The sequence below is a fragment of the Zingiber officinale genome, chromosome 11B (assembly GCF_018446385.1).
Source record: "Zingiber officinale cultivar Zhangliang chromosome 11B, Zo_v1.1, whole genome shotgun sequence".
In the NCBI taxonomy this organism is placed as follows: Eukaryota; Viridiplantae; Streptophyta; class Magnoliopsida; order Zingiberales; family Zingiberaceae; genus Zingiber; species Zingiber officinale.
In genome coordinates this window covers 81466051-81483225 of record NC_056007.1, presented here as the reverse complement: position 1 = coordinate 81483225, position 17175 = coordinate 81466051, and the positions used below count along the sequence as shown (strand labels likewise).

The 17175-nt window shown below is 37.6% G+C and overlaps 1 non-coding gene across 1 annotated transcript; it reads right to left on the bottom strand.

The window, feature by feature from the left end:
* Positions 1 to 217: 217 nt before the first annotated feature.
* Positions 218 to 323, bottom strand: LOC122035582. The gene has a single exon (XR_006127121.1). It is a non-coding gene; the product is annotated as a small nucleolar RNA R71 (small nucleolar RNA).
* Positions 324 to 17175: the final 16852 nt, after the last annotated feature.

Here is a 17175-nt window from a genome sequence, read left to right as displayed (position 1 = left end):
GACCCTAATCAACACTTAGAGGTCTTTTATGAAATATGTGGTACCATGAAAATGAATGGAGTTCCTTCAGATGCAGTTAGATTATTATTATTTGGGTTTTCTCTAAGAGATAGGGCAAAGCAATGGCTGAATTCTTTGGCCCCTAATAGCATCACCACTTGGGAGCAGTGTGAGCAACAGTTTCTTGATAAGTTCTATCCACCAAGCAAAACAGCTCATATGAGGAATTTAATTGCAAGCTTCAAGCAAACTGACTCGGAATCTCTTTTTGAAGCATGGGATAGATATAATAGTATGCTCAGACAATGCCCACATCATGGGTTGGAAAGATGGTTAGTGTTGCACACTTTTTACAATGGTATCAATTATCATACCAAAGTGTCCCTTGATTCAGCTGCTGGAAGGGCACTTATGAACAAAAGCTTAGATGAAGCCGAAGAAATCATTGAAAGTGTAGCACAAAATCATCATCAATGGGCAAATGAAAGAAGTGGTGGCTATTCCTCTGTAAACCCAACAATTAAAGCATCAGGGAAGTTTGATGTAGATGCAGTCACTCTTTTGTCTGCAAAATTGGACGCTCTTACAAAGAAATTTGAGAATGTGGGGACTAGTGCTAATATGGTCAATGCTATTAATACATCTTGTGAAGTATGTGGGAGTTCAGAGCATTCAAATGACTCATGTCCATTAGGAGCTATCACTGCACAAATCAATCAACTTGAACAATGTGATGCAATCATGAGTTACAATCAAAGGCAGAACAACCCATACTCAAATACTTATAACCCTGGATGGAAGAGTCATCCAAATTTTTCTTACAGAAATAACCAAGATCAAGGACCATCTATGGGGGCAAGACCAAATTTTCAAGCTGGGCAACAAAATTTTCAACATCTATCTTCTCAAGGCTTACCAAAGTCAAATGTTGAAAAGATACTTGAAGAAATTATCTCAACTCAAAATGAAATGAAGCAAGATATAGCAAAGCTCATTCAGAGAATGGATAATTCTGAAAAGCATCAAAAGATTCAGGATAGTCAAATTACCCAACTAGCTTCCTCATCATCCAGAGCACCAGGACAACTTCCAGGAAAACCTTATGTGAATCCTATGGAGCATTGCAATAGGATTGAGCTTAGGAGCGGACGGACCTTGGGAGACTCCCAAGTGACTGCTTCAAAAGGGATACAAAAAGAAGAAAAACTCCCTCCTCCTATACCGAATCAGATTCAAGCAAATGAGGAGAGTACCATTGAGGTTGAAGAGACTCTTCCACTGAACCATCAGAGCAAAGCTGTCCCTTTTCCTCAGAGACTTACAATGCTCAAGAAGGATGAAGAATTTGGCAAGTTTCTAGAAAAGGTTAAGGAAATTTGTGTAGAGGTACCTCTTATTGATGCTATTCTACAAATGCCTAGATTTGCCAAATTTCTGAAGGATCTCATGTCAAATAAGAGAAGAAGAGGAGAGGTCGAGACCATTGCGCTTAGTGAGGAATGTAGTGCTATTTTTGAGAAGAACACTTCTCCAAAACTGAAGGACCCAGGGAGCTTTTATATTCCTTGTAACATAGGAAAAGAATTTTTTGAAAAAGCTTTTTGTGATTTGGGGGCGAGTGTTAGCCTCATTCCCTATTCAATTTGTAATAAATTAGGTCTCAAAAATATTAAACTTACTACTATGGCACTTCAACTTGCCGATCATTCCTGCAGGTACCCTTTGGGTATTATAGAGGATGTGCCGGTAGAGGTGGATGGGAATGTTATTCCCACAGATTTTGTTGTGTTGGACATGGAAGAGGACCCTAGGATTCCTATCATATTAGGAAGACCTTTCCTTGCTACAGCTGGAGCTATAATTGATGTCAAAAATCATAAGCTTTCTTTGGTAATTGGTAAGGAAAAGCTGGAATATGATTTATCTAATATCTCTAACCATGTCTCGTCTCTTTTAAATGCTTGTAGCAGGACAAGCATTTATAAACTTGAGGAATGGAATTTCCATCCTCATGGAAGGCCACCAAATGAAGGAGACAATGTGGTGGAAGATGTTGGGAGAAGATCTCCCAACGAAAACGAAAAGTATATCTGTCCTCCAAGGGCGAGGAAAAGGAGCGAATGATTAAGTTTGGTCGAGCTAAAGACCTTAAACAAGCGCTTCTTGGGAGGCAACCCAAGGGTTCTTTAGTTAGTTTTGATTTGTATTGTAATTTCTTTTAGTTTGATGCATTCTTTTGATTCTGTTTTCAGGTTAGGTGCAAAACAGTCGGCCGTGTGCTATACACGCCAGGCAAAAGCTGCAGAGAGGGAAGTGTTTAGGCCGTGTCATCCAGACACGGCCGTGTGGGATCTCCCGAGGAGAAAAAGGTATAGGCCGTGTCATAGACACGGCCGTGCAAAGAATCCCGAGAGGAAAGATGGAGAGGCCGTGTCCCAGACACGGCCGTGCGAGGAATCCAGAGAAGGAAGAGGGGGAGGCCGTGTGGATCTACACGGCCCGTGCAAAGAATCCCGAGAGGAAAGATGGGGAGGCCGTGCAGATCTACACGACCCGTGTAGGAGAATTATTAAAGTCTACCTCCTACCTCACACGGCCAGATCTTGGTCGTGTTCCGCACACCCCCAACTCTCTAAAACATATCTTTCTCTCCCAATTTCTTAAAAACTCCTCTCTAATCTCTCAAGATCTTTTAGATCCGATTCTCCTCCTCTCTAAGACTTGGACTTTTGTTCTCTTAACCTAAGATCTTTTGTTCTTTGAAGTTTTGTTCTTTGAGTTCCACAACTCTAGATAATTCTTCCCCTATCTAAACTCATCAAGATGTCCAATATTTTGAAGAGATTTCGCAAAGGAGGTGGTGGATCTAGTGGGGACAAAGAGAAGGAGCCATCAAGAGACAAAGGAAAACAACCAGTGAAGGGCAAAGGCAAAAGGACTTCACGCAACGAAGGTAATGACAATGAATTCAATATTGTGTTCAGAAATGATGATCAAGTAACTAGATTTGCAATTCTTGTCAATAGAAAGATAGTGTGTACTAGATATATAGACCCAACTGTTCTTGATATGCTTGGAATTAGGGAAGATGTAGATTTGATGATTGGGTTTTTGGATTGGAGTGATATTATGTACACACATTTGCCTACATATCCTCGTCTTGTTTTGGAATTTTTAAGTTCATTGGATGTCCATTTTACTAATGAAGATGATTATTTTAGAAAAATCTCTTTTAGATTAATGAATCAAGAATTTCTATGGGCATTTAGTGACTTTAATTCTTGTTTTGGAATAACCACCGGTAGCCCTCGTAGGTTTGATCCAAGGTTTAATTGGAATCATTTTTGGAATGCAATAACTGGGTTAGATCAACCTTATGAGCCTTCAAGAGCTAAGGCCTCCCATATGTAAAACCCCATCTTTAGGTATCTACATAGAGTCATGAGTAAAACTATTTTTGGTAGGGGAGAGAGTGATGGGGTGGTTAAGAAGATAGAGCTTTATGCTTTATGGGCTATGCTTTATAAGGTTGAATTTGACTCTGGTTTTCATTTTGTTCAAACCTTATTGAGATCAGCTAGGGCATCATCGGGATCAATTGTTTTTGGTGGTTTGATTACCCGAATAGCTTGTAATTTAAATCTTGATGTTGATGGGTTGGAAATAATTCATGGTAATGACATGATTGACATTGATACATGTCTTGCTATGAAAATGATCGTTCGGGATGAGAATGGTTTCGCGTTTCCTAGGAGGAGTGGTTCTCCTTTACCAATTCCTTTTCCTGAACGAACTACTATTCATAACCGGGCTAATTGGGTAATTTCTGAGTTAGATTTTGAGGATAACCCTTCTATACCTGGAGACACTGAGCCACATAATGAACCCTCATCATCTGGACATATGCAGCCTTCTAGTTTTATGGAGCCTGCTAGGCATTCTTTTGCATATGGCACGGGATCTTCTAGGTTTGATTTTTCAGATTTTCGTACGTCTCTAGAATCACTTCATGAGAAGCAAGATTCCCAACGAAAAATGTTGGAGGGGCGCTTCTCTTTATCTGATGATCAGTTTAGGGAGGTACAAAATCATTTTCAGTTTACGAGGAATTTTCAAGGTCAAGTGGCTGAGTTTGTGCAGGATTATGATACTGATCAGGCTAGGATGAGAGATTTTATGCAGAATATGACGCTTACTAGCCAACAAGTTGATGCTTTATATGAGTATCATAGATCCTTGGGTGAGATTCCAGGTTTTCCTAGTTTTCCTATTGGCCAACCACGTCGTAGACCTCCTTTCCCTCGTCCACCTCCACCTCCTCCACCATACTGATTTCATCGGGACGATGAAAAATTTAAGTCTGGGGGGGTGTCATGTATTGTTTAGTTTGGTTTTCAGTTTTTAGTTTTTGATTAGTTTTTCATGTTGGTTCTTATTTTCATTGCTTGTTGCTTTATTTTGCTTGTTTTTGAAATAATCATGGCAAAAATTTTTTTTTGAGAACATCAAATCTTCACTTATATGCTTTCTTGGATTCAAGTGAAATGTTAGCACGATTATTGTCTCGATTCATGATGTTCGCATGATGCTACTAGTAAACTTTGTGTAGTTCTTTTTTCTATCTTGGGTAGCATGAAACAAGCTAAGAATCTTATGGTGATGAGTTTTAGTTTTGGTTCAACCTTAAGGATTTTATCTTCACTACACTTGTGCTTGATGCTTGAATAGTTGATGTCATTGAAATAGTCATGATTCATCTTGTTTGCTTAGTACTTGGTTTCCATGGTGATTTCTCAACTTTCATTTTGGTTACTGGATGAGGCTCAAATCATTAAAGCTCATTTGGAAAAATCAAAATATCCCAACATGTGTGCTAAAAGTACATTTGTGAATAAGTTTTGCACAATGCAAACACTTATAAAAAAAATAATAAAAAAACAATAAGGGATATAAAAAACAGTTGTCATGAGTGGAATCTAGCAAGTCACCCCTTTGAGACCGAGTTAGGTTACTGGGGAAATGACTGTTTAGCTTCTCTTGAGATTGAGCACACCTTTGAGACATTGGGTTAGTTGAGAAATATGAACCAAGTGAATGGTAAGTAAGTGCCTATCACTGGTTACTTGTCTTTCACTGGAAACATTAGGAATTCAAATTTGATGACGACTTGACTAGGACATGGATTGAAACTTGAAGGGTGTTGAGTTACTTTTACACTGCGCACAAGATTCTTATGCTTGAACCATACTTTACTTGTTTCCATGATCATGCTCGTTAATGAAACTTTTTGATAGAGTTAGAAAAGTGCACTGGGTTTTATGAATGTGTTGTAGGACATATGAATTTAGACTGCAGCATTTTGCTTGAGGACAAGCAAAGGTTTAAGTCTGGGGGTGTGATGTGCGTAGATTATATACTATTTTATGCATGTTTTTACGCACATTTACATACTTTGAGCATGCTTGATCTATGCATTTTTATACTTCCAGCTTTCCTTTTAGCATATTTACTCTTTTGGTTCGGAGATATGCTTTTTGTGCATTTTCTGTACACAGGAGTCGATTTGGTGAAGAATCTACATCTTTGGGCATGCATTGGAGGAGACGAAGGGAGAAAGCACCGGGTCGTGTACCTCACACGGCCCTGCACTGGTATGGAGCTCGGGCCGTGTGGAGTTTGGCACCAACAGAAGAGAAAGATGACATGGCCGTGTGAACCTCGCACGGCCGTGTCAAGATTTGAAGCCAACCAGAGCAGAAGCCTTACATGGCCGTGTGGATCTACACGGCCGTGTGAGACTTCCAGAGACCAAGCAGGCTGTGGTCGTGTAGCATTTCCAGAGAGCAGAAGGGTTCTGGCCGTGTGGAGTCACACGGCCGTGCAGGTTTGGCAGAGAGGGAACTGGACATGGCCGTGTGAATCTCACACGGCCGTGTCACGGGGCCGTGTGGCGCCCGATTCCCTCCTCTATTTAAACCCTTCTTCATGAATTGAAAGGGGATCTCTCCCCCTTTGGGAGAAGGCAAGATTTGGTGGTTTCCTCCCATTCTTGGGAGGATTTCTGGGCGATTCAAGGGGAGTTCTTGGCGATTCCGGCTCCGGAGCGAGGATTGGATCCGAAGACAAGGTTTCTTCGTAGATAAGTTTTCTCTTTTCCCCTCTTCTTGTTTTCTTGGATTGGGGATTCAAGGAATGCTTGTAATCTCTATTCTTTCGGGTTTTCTTCCTCGATTCATGGAGTAGATCTTGTATTCTAGGATTAAGGGAGTATTTGTATGATGGATTGATGTAATCTCTTATGGATTTGCCATTTTCTTGTTTCAATGACATTATCTTGCTTGTATCAATTAGATCTTGAATGATTGATGGTGGTTTGTGCTTAATTCTCATTCTTGATTGATTGTTTGGATTTCTTATGGACTTGGTAAGGATAAACTCTCACTTGATCATCCGAGGGATCCACGTGACAGGTGCAAGCCCGTGCAAGGACGTTTGAGAGATAATCTTGAAGAGGAAATAGGAATATTCAAGAGAGTAGGATGGATTCTATGATTAGCTTCTTGTATCTTTATAGATTAATAAGTTGTGGGCTTCTATGTTGATATCCGAGGAAGGCATAGTAATAGGTGCGCTTCTGTGTAAGGACAACGTAGGTTCATGTCTAATTAATCCTATTTAGATACATTTCTTAGTCCTTAGCCGGTTGTCTATTGCAAGAGGGAACCGACAACTTTCTACATGTTTGGCAATTGAGGAATAAGAATTGGTGAACCATTTACATTCAAGAAATCTTACAAAGAAACCGAAACTCCTAGAATCTCCCTTTATCATAACCCAAAACACTAAACTCTTGTTTGTTGATCTCTAATATTAGATTTGTTTACCTTTACTTTGCTTTTGAAACGATTGGATAGTTGTTTAGCTAATTCGCATTGAGACATTTCTAGTGCTTATTCTAGTCCCTATGGATACGATAATCTTTTATATTACTTGCGACATTTCCGTACACTTGCGGAGCGTAACAATGATGCATTGCGCATCGAGTGCATCTTCCATATATTGAGAATAATATGACTGATCTTCGTCCAAAGTGTCAGGCATAGGCTCCTTTATTGGTTCGTCTTCGAGCACGTAAAATTTTCTTTTGTGTCTCAGGATGATTTTTGGTTTCCTATACTAATCCAAGTAGTTAGAACTAAGGAGGGTATTATCTTCCTCGAGAATGCTTCACAATGATAAGATACTTGTGTTTACCATCTAAAATTTAAAGCAGAATTTTAGTATTTATGGAATATATTTACTCCTATTATAACTCCTATTATTTTATCCAAGTCCAACAGTTCCCACTGTTATAGTATGCACAAAACTGAGTTGTATCTACATGCTACATTCATCAAGTAGGCCTTAATTTGCCAATCACAAATTTATGTGACTTTCGGTATATTCTTGTCGAGTCTTATATTCTCAACACTTTCCCCTCAAATCAATTGACCTTAGCTAAGCTAAACAAGTCAACGAATTCGAGTAAATTATAGATATTTTGGCATAAGCCCACATGTGAGCTGTAGCGACTTAGGTAAGAACTCTAACTATCATCATTATTATTAGTGGGGGACTTTTAACAAATCTTGACTTTAATATATTTAAGGGATTTTATAATTATTAAAATGTCTCACCATAATTAACTTCTTGTGCATTTTCACAATCTCATTACAAGATTTATCTTCATTAATCCTCGTAGTCTTTTAAGACAAATATACCTCAGAGATTTTAACGTGTTAATATAATTATGCCATAAAGAATTTATATCTAAATTACAACATATATTACTTTACAGGTTTTTAGACAAAATTCATTTCTATCATAAAGTATTAAGACATATCACTTGAAATAAAGAAATCTTAATTTCTTTAAAATATCTCGAAACACTGATTTCTCATATAAATTTTGAAGAAGAGGCTTCGTACTATATGATCCAATCACAAATTAGCTCTGATGCCACTGTTAGAATCAAAGCGCAACGGAATACATATATTAAAATCAATTTTTCCCTTAATCATGGATCTCTTCATGGTACATATAGTTTTAAATAAAATAATATAAAAATACTTGAGTCCTCGATAGACATGAATGATATCACAAACAAATAAGAGTCTCACGTGTGACTCCTCTAGCGGTATCCACCTACACTAGATCATGAACTTGATACGATCCGTTAGATGCTAACCTCTTGAATCGACAAACTTTTGGCAGAACTATAGATCTCTTTCGATGGAAGAAAGAGAGAAGTGAAAAGAGCTTATCACAACCTTTCCAAGGGTGGCTATTTATAATCTCCAAGGATGATGAAAAGTTACGATCTCCATTAATTCTTCATTTATAACCTCCATTTATTAGGAAGATGAAGAGTTATGACCTCCATTAATTCTTCATTTATAACCTCCTTTAATTAGGAAGATGAAGAGTTATGACTTTCATCAATTCTTTATTTAAGTAAAATTATGACATCCATTAATTCTTCAAGGAAGATGAAGAGTTATTGACTCTTAAAATTTCTAAGAATCACCATAATTATGTCTATCCAAATTCTTTATTCTCTCTTCTTTGAATCAAATAAAGTCATATTTGATCTTGACCCATATTAGCTTTCAATAATTCAGAATTAATTAATAATCTAGTTAATTCTTATTTTAAAATAATCAATTGATTAATTTTAGTATCCACTAAAATAATCAATTATAGATAATGTTTATGTCTATGTGCTATGCATGCGACCCTCTAGGTTTAATATATGAAGACGGTGTAAATTCATACACAGACTAAGGTAACAGTCTAGCAATAGTTTTTAGCCACCCAACGCGATAAAATTAATATTAGTCATAAACTATAAACCACCATGAACTGATTACTATAATTCAATCTCTTCATCTAAGTCTACGTCCTAATTAATTCAGAACATTATGCATCATTACCAAATTAATTATTTTACTTAATTTCTAAGATATAATAGACTCCTCTTTAATGATTAAACATTCCTCTCATGACTATGGATTTCAAGTCACTAATATCTCTATCAAGCGGTCAGGATGTTAACTCCTAATCCAAGAGAGTAATGAATCCTCTATTAACTTAACACTATTCTCTCTACGCTTTGTCATACACCCAACTACTGTATTATTCATAATATGATTAAAGACTACTTTTAACATCATTAAAGTACATAACTCCACGTATAAAATAAATGAAGGTCTCAAGTCAAAAGATCAGTTATACTCGTTCAAAAGAGGAATAACCAATGATACTTGATATGTGGTTTCCTCTTAAGCAGGTCGTGCCTACCTCTAAGCTCAAGGCACCCCAAGTACAACTTGAATATTTATCTCTGGTCTATCACAACCTAGTCATACTCAGTGTTGATCTAGATATTCATGTCCCCTCTAGATATCTATCTGATCAAGGATTGTTTTCAGATTAATATATCCATTAATGTGAAATTTTATCATTAATCATATACGTACAAAAAAGTAAATAATTAATGATAAATAATTTTCTTTATGAAGTAATTATCTACAAAATACATAAGGAGGGGTTTAACATATAAGTGCACACATTAACTGTTTAAATCGATTGAATTGTTTAAACCTTAAACTTGGTTTAGCCATAACTTGACCAAATAAACTTCGAATCAATCCTGATTTAAATGAACATAATTATTATCTCAGCGTCTATCCGTTGGATCTACTTTGTACCTGAATCAGTTTTAATTTAGCACTCTTGTAAAATATGGTACCTAAATAATAATTAAATAATAAGGTTAATTGGTAAATAATCTTATTGGATTTTTTTTTAGAATTTTTAGAAAATTTTTGAGAATTTTTCGGAGCTCATATGACGAGTTTAAGGGGATCAATTAATGAGCTGTGAGAAAGCCTGTTTGGAATACCTATTTTAGTTAGGAGTTGATTGAAAAATTACTTAGATTTATTTAACTTAAACCTAAGTATTTAAGTATTATTAAAAAAGCCTAAGTTCCCTAATTTCCCCATCTGATTCTTCTTTCTTCCCCTCTTGCTCGAACTGCCGCAAATGCCCTCTCCTCCTCACCTTCGATCGTCGAAGATGGATCAGCCATCGAGCTCTCTGAGTTGTCCTCCCTTGCACAGGCTGCCTTCGACCAAGAGCAGGGAGGTGTCATCCTCTCTCGTGCGACACAACCTCGCGAGACCAGTTGGCGACACTGGCGGCTGTTGCAAGAGCTACAGAGCTCCCTCCATTGCTGAGGTCATTGTAACGACCGCCTGACTAAGACCCTCCTTAGAGCACGGGCGTTACTTTTGTTGGAATGTATACTAAAAGCCTAACTTTTTGTATAAATATTTACATAGAAATAAGAATCATATTGGTCAAATATCTACATTTATAAGTTAAGTGTAGTTGTTCAATTAATTTATATTGTAGATAACATGGTGTGTGGTGTCACACACAGAAGATCATGTTATCAGTTCTTTATAAATTATAAACAGTAGCTCACGACTAAGATGGAAAGGAACAAACCATTAGAATAGTCGTAGTGTAATTTTGTATTAGTTTATCTTAACTATAAAATTACACTAGTACACTCTGAGTGTATTGAGCAGGACCATTTAAGGTAAGTTCTTTTTGTACTGACTTAATAAAAGAACAAGACCTTAGTTATTATGGAAGTGTGTGCTCTTAATCCTAATATAATAACAAGCACATATATTTAATATTTATTTCTTTAACTTATCAAAGGGTGAGATTTAGCTCGATAAATCAATAGGCCCGATAAGTTGGGAAATGATATTACTTATAGTGTGTGTTGTTGATTATAGAAGAAAACTGTGTCTTAGTAATCTAGGTTGATAATGTCCCCAAGAGGAGCTCATAAGGATTGTCATGTTAAACCCTGCAGGTGGACTTAGTCCGACATGACGATAAGGTTGAATGGTACTACTCTTGGACTAAGACATTAATTAAAATGAGTTGCAGACATGATCAGTGGCTCCCGTATCTACACACCAGGTGCTGGTAGATAACACCGCTAAACATGTTTCAACTTCTAGAGAATGAGATATACCTTTATTGTTCTGATTCCTACGAGGACAGTCCGCCTTCCAATGTCCTGACTGCTTGTAGATGAAGCAATTTCCCTTCAGCTTCTTCATTCCAGCTTTTTGTCCTGTACCCTAAGGTTTATTCACCTTCTTTGCTGAAAAGACCTGTTTCTTCTTCTTCTTGCCTTTTGACTTAGAAGTAGAACCATTTTCAACATAGTGAATCTGAGAACTGTGACGAAATATACCTTATGATGCTTGTAGTTCTGTCAGAAGTTCCGCCAATGTATACTCCCTTTATTCACGTTATAGTTCAGGCGGAACTGCTCAAAACTTCTGGGTAGCGTTTGGAGAATTATATCGACCTGGGTTTCCCCATCGATTTCACCTCCAAGGACTTGTATCTCGTTCAGATAAGTCATCATTTTGAGGATATGATCCCTTACGGGTGTCCCCTCTGACATGGTGGTTGTCATTAACTTTCTCATTGCCTCTTGCCTAGCAGTCCGACTCCGGTGCCCAAATAGTTCTTTGAGATTGCTCATTATATCATAAGCAGTTGGTAAATCTTGATGCTGATGTTGCAATATATTTGACATTGAAGCCAAAATGTAACACCGCACCATCTCATCTGCTTTTACCCATTTCTTATGATACTCAATCTCCTCTGGGGTAGAATTACCATTAGGTGTATCTGGGCATACCTCTGACAGTACATACTTATAGCTTTCAACAGTTAGAACAATGTCCAGGTTTCTTTTCCAATCTATATAGTTTGGACCAGTAAGTTTATTCTCTTTCAGTATAATAGCCAATGGGTTGAAAGACATCCTAAGAATCACAAAATAAACTTTGGTCAGGACTCTAAATTTAAAATAATATTGATTCATCAAACAATACTATTTAAATTTACCAACACCTCAAAACACCGTGAATATTGCATGTCACGTTAGTGTGGACGTATACAAATTCAACATTTGTAAGAGGAGGGTGTAACCCATTAATTTTATTATCTTGTCATCTTAACTTTATGACAAATAAAAGTAATAGTTGAATTTCCTTTGGCCACACAAAACAATAGCAGTGACTCCGTTGGGGAGGATACTATTGAATGCATCTAAGTGTATACCATTACTTGATACTTAATCCATTAAATAGGATTGTGCCCCTTCAGTTGGAGAAGATCACACGCTCCTAAATAATTTCCTATAACCATCCATAAAGGAAGTTTGATCTAGTGATCCGCAACAAACCCATCCGTTGTGGAGGGAGGCACTCAGAGCTAACACGCAAGCTTGTTGCATCACTTACAAACCAGTAATGGAGACCGTGGAATTTATTTAAAAATCCCTCTCCCACTTAGTTATTTAAGGTGAGGAATTTTAACCTATGCTAGCATACATCACATGCACACACATCATAGTAAATAAAAGCAATAAATATGGAAATTAATTTTCCATCACTGTTCTCCGTGTGCTCCAACCCTAGCTGCTGCCATCTTTAGCCACCGCCATCGGGTCAAGTTGTCGCATCTATCTTGCTTCTTATTCCGCTGCGCCTCTGGTCCTCCAATAGCACTACGCTTCGCAAAGAAACGATCCGCGACAAAAATAGAATTTTACATATATCGATCCTATATTCCACGAAGGAATGTACATGTAATCTAGATCGAAAATAAAATTCTAAAATCCTAGGGCTAATACAGCTCCTGCTATATTAGTTACATACAATCATGCACACACAAAAATAATGCCCTTGACATGTCCAAGGGTCCAATCACACAATATTTATATGTCATAATAGTTGGAGAATGTAACCACAAAGTTAGCACATCCTACTATTATCCTGCCTAAAATATATATGACATGTGCATAATTAATTTGAATTCTAAACACACAGAGGTAAACCCTAGCTCTGATACCAATTGTTGGTTGATCCTAGGAAGATCGTACCGGTTCCACTGTATAAAAATTTTGTACAAGTGTCGAACCTTTCCTAAACAACCTATTGTGTTCTTTAGAAGTTAAATTAGGAATCGCAAACGGAACTTAACATTATTGATTCCAAATTTAACTTATATATTCTTAATGGTTTAGACTTGGATCGCAAGCGGAACTTAACACTATTGATCCAAATCAATCTATGTTATAAATTCAATTAAATATTAATTTCCAAAATTGGCTTCCAGGACTGCATGTCGAGGCACATGGCCTTCTTGGGTATGGGAGCATCCACCACCGCCTAGACAAAGCCTTTTAAGGAAAGTTAATATTTAATTTCCTTATATAACTTTAGGTTTAACCAAAAGGAACAATCGAATCACAAATTCGAAAAAAAAAAAAAAAACACACAACTTTGAAACAAATATAAAAAAACTAGAATCTAATGCCTCTTGTGTTTGGAATTCTTACAAAGAAAAATAACTAGCATGATGCGGAAGAAAATTACTAGTTATACCTTTTCTTTGTAAGCTAATACCTCGAGATCTTCTACCGTATTCCTCACCTCCTCTTTGACGTCGTGTGGGCGACGATCCTCTAAGATGATCAGTGGCTCCCGTATCTACACACCAGGTGCTGGTAGATAACACCGCTAAACATGTTTCAATTACTAGAGAATGAGATATACCTTTATTGTTCTGATTCCTACGAGGGCAGTTCGCCTTCCAATGTCCTGACTGCTTGCAGATAAAGCACTTGCCCTTCGGCTTTTTCATTCCAGCTTTTTGTCTGTACCCTGAGGTTTAATCACCTTCTTTGCTGAAAAGACATGTTTCTTCTTCTTCTTGTCTTTCGACTTAGAAGTAGAACCATTTTCAACATAGTGAATCTGAGAACTGTAACGAAATATACCTTCTGCTGCCTGTAGTTCTGTCAGAAGTTCCGCCAACGTATACTCCCTTTTATTCACGTTATAGTTCAAAACTTCTGGGTAGCGTTTGGAGAATTATATCGACCTGGGTTTCCCCATCGATTTCACCTCCAAGGACTTGTATTTCGTTTAGATAAGCCATCATTTTGAGGATATGATCCCTTGCGGGTGTCCCCTCTGACATGGTGGTTGTCATTAACTTTCTCATTGCCTCTTGCCTAGCAGTCCGACTCCGGTGCCCAAATAGTTCTTTGAGATTGTTCATTATATCATAAGCAGTTGGTAAATCTTGATGCTGATGTTGCAATACATTTGACATTGAAGCCAAAATGTAACACCGCACCATCTCATATGCTTTTACCCATTTCTTATGATACTCAATCTCCTCTGGGGTAGAATTACCATTAGGTGTATCTGGGCATACCTCTGACAGTACATACTTATAGCTTTCAACAGTTAGAACAATGTCCAGGTTTCTTTTCCAATCTATATAGTTTGGACCAGTAAGTTTATTCTCTTTCAGTATAATAGCCAATGGGTTGAAAGACATCCTAAGAATCACAAAATAAACTTTGGTCAGGACTCTAAATTTAAAATAATATTGATTCATCAAACAATACTATTTAAATTTACCAACACCTCAAAACACCGTGAATATTGCATGTCACGTTAGTGTGGACGTATACAAATTCAACATTTGTAAGAGGAGGGTGTAACCCATTAATTTTATTATCTTGTCATCTTAACTTTATGACAAATAAAATTAATAGTTGGATTTGTTAGTTAGAGCCCTAGAGCCAATCATTTGATGATTGTATGGACTCATGTATATCATATTCTTGTATATATATTAAGGCATTTGATTTTTGGTTATTATGCTTATTTGTATTAGTGCCAGATAAAATAAGTATAGTAACGTCCTTGAGTAGAAGGTTCTTACCTATATCAATCGATTGGTTGAATCATTAGTGAGATGATATAGGGAACACTACTCTAATTCATTCCTAGTCGAGTATTAACATTCAGGGACAATGTTAATACAATAAGACTAGCATGTAGGTCAGCTCGATGACTTGATCTCACAAGTCATGGATATAGAGATATCAAGCTGACACATGGGTATGCATTAGAGAATGTATACTGAATGACCCGCCATGAGAAAGTATCATGGATCATTATATGAGTGTCATATACTTTCTCATGTGGCTATTAGTATGACTATTAGTCCTTAGACCTGAAGTCACCATGGATCCCTACATAAGGAGTTATGTACTTTGGTTTCGTCAAACGTCACCCGTAACTGGGTGGACTATAAAGGCGATTACTGGGTATGTAACGAATTATGCAGAGGGATGTGAGTGATGTAGATGGGATCTATCCCTCCTATATGACGGGAGTGACATCGATATTCTTGATAGAGTAAGACCACGAAGTGTATGACCATACCCAAATGAGTCAATATGAGATATTGAGCTTATTTGATTGAGTGAGTCTACTTGGAGTTCAAGATTTAGATTGGTCAGAGGATGACACGGTCTATGCCTCACATTGATCAATCTAGATGTCTAGGATAGAAGGACACTTGTCATATATTGTGAGAAGTCACAATTAATAGTCACAAGGTGATGTTGGATCTCAACATTCTTGTAACTTGGGTAGCAATGATGTATTGCTAGATGCCGCTCATTGCTTATGTTTCTAAAGGAGTTTAGAAACATTGCCAACGTTACAAGAGCCTATTGGGTCACACACAAAGAATAAGTGGATGGAGATTAGGTTCATATGATGAACCAATTGGATTCGGTTCATATGATGCACCAAAGATTGGATTCGAATTAGACTTATTGAGTTAGACTCAATTAGATTCAATTGTTGAATGAGTCTAATTTAAATTTGATTCATTGAGTCAATTTATATTAATGAATTGAGATTCATTAAATTGAAATTGACTTGAATCAAAGGTTGGATTTAACTCAACAAGGAAGAAATTGGTCAATTTTGACTTGACCAAATGGAATTTGAAACATCAAGTTTGACTTGATGTATTGCCACATCATAAGGATGACTCATCCTTGCCACATCACCTCCACCTCATGAGGTATGCCACCTCATGGGGGGTTACACTCTTCCCTTGGTTTTAATGTGGCCGGCCACATTAATGAAGGGGGTTACATTGTGTGGCCGGCCACACTAATGGTAGGAGGATTTTGATTTTGTGGAGTTATGTGTGCATTCATTCTATGATCTTGTTCCTTGCTTCTCCCCTCTCTTGGCTAGGGGTTGCCGTGACTTCCTTGGTGTGGAGAAGGTGGTTGAGTGAATTCCAAGAGCAAAGGAAGAGTGAAGATCAAAAAGAAAGGATACTACTAGTGAGTGTATAAGATTTTTCTTTTGTATCTTCTTCTTTTCTTCCTATCCAATCCCATTCGAGAGCTCTAGAAAGTGCTAGCACACTTGGGGCTCTCTTCTCCATCCTTTGAGTGTGAGAGACACTCCTTGTTCGTGTGGATATCATTAGAGGAGTGTCTACGTTGACACTCTCGAGATCCGGCGTACCGTTGGACGAGCGGGATTTCCGAGGGCACGCATCAAAGGTATAAAGTGTTTTCTTTTGTAGATCTACTGTAGATCATTGTTTATAACTCGTACTCATGTTTTCGAAATTTTTCTTTGCACGGATCCTATGGCTTTGGGTGATTCGGGGTTTCCGCGACGCGAAAAGCGGTTTTCGCGGCCCGAAAAATCCAACAGGATTTCCTTTGGTCACACAAAACAATAGCAGTGACTCCGTTGGGGAGGATACTATTGAATGCATCTAAGTGTATACCATTACTTGATACTTAGTCCATTAAATAGGATTGTGCCCCTTCAGTTGGAGAAGATCGCACGCTCCTAAATAATTTCCTATAACCATCCATAAAGGAAGTTTGATCTAGTGATCCGCAACAAACCCATCCGTTGTGGAGGGAGGCACTCAGAGCCAACACGCAAGCTTGTTGCATCACTTACAAACCAGTAATGGAGATTGTGGAATTTATTTAAAAATCCCTCTCCCACTTAGTTATTTAAGGTGAGGAATTTTAACATATGCTAGCATACATCACATGCACACACATCACAGTAAATAAAAGCAATAAATATGGAAATTAATTTTCCAACTATTATGGTATTTTCCGTCACTGTTCTCCGTGTGCTCCAACCCTAGCTGCTGCCATCTTTAGCCACCGCC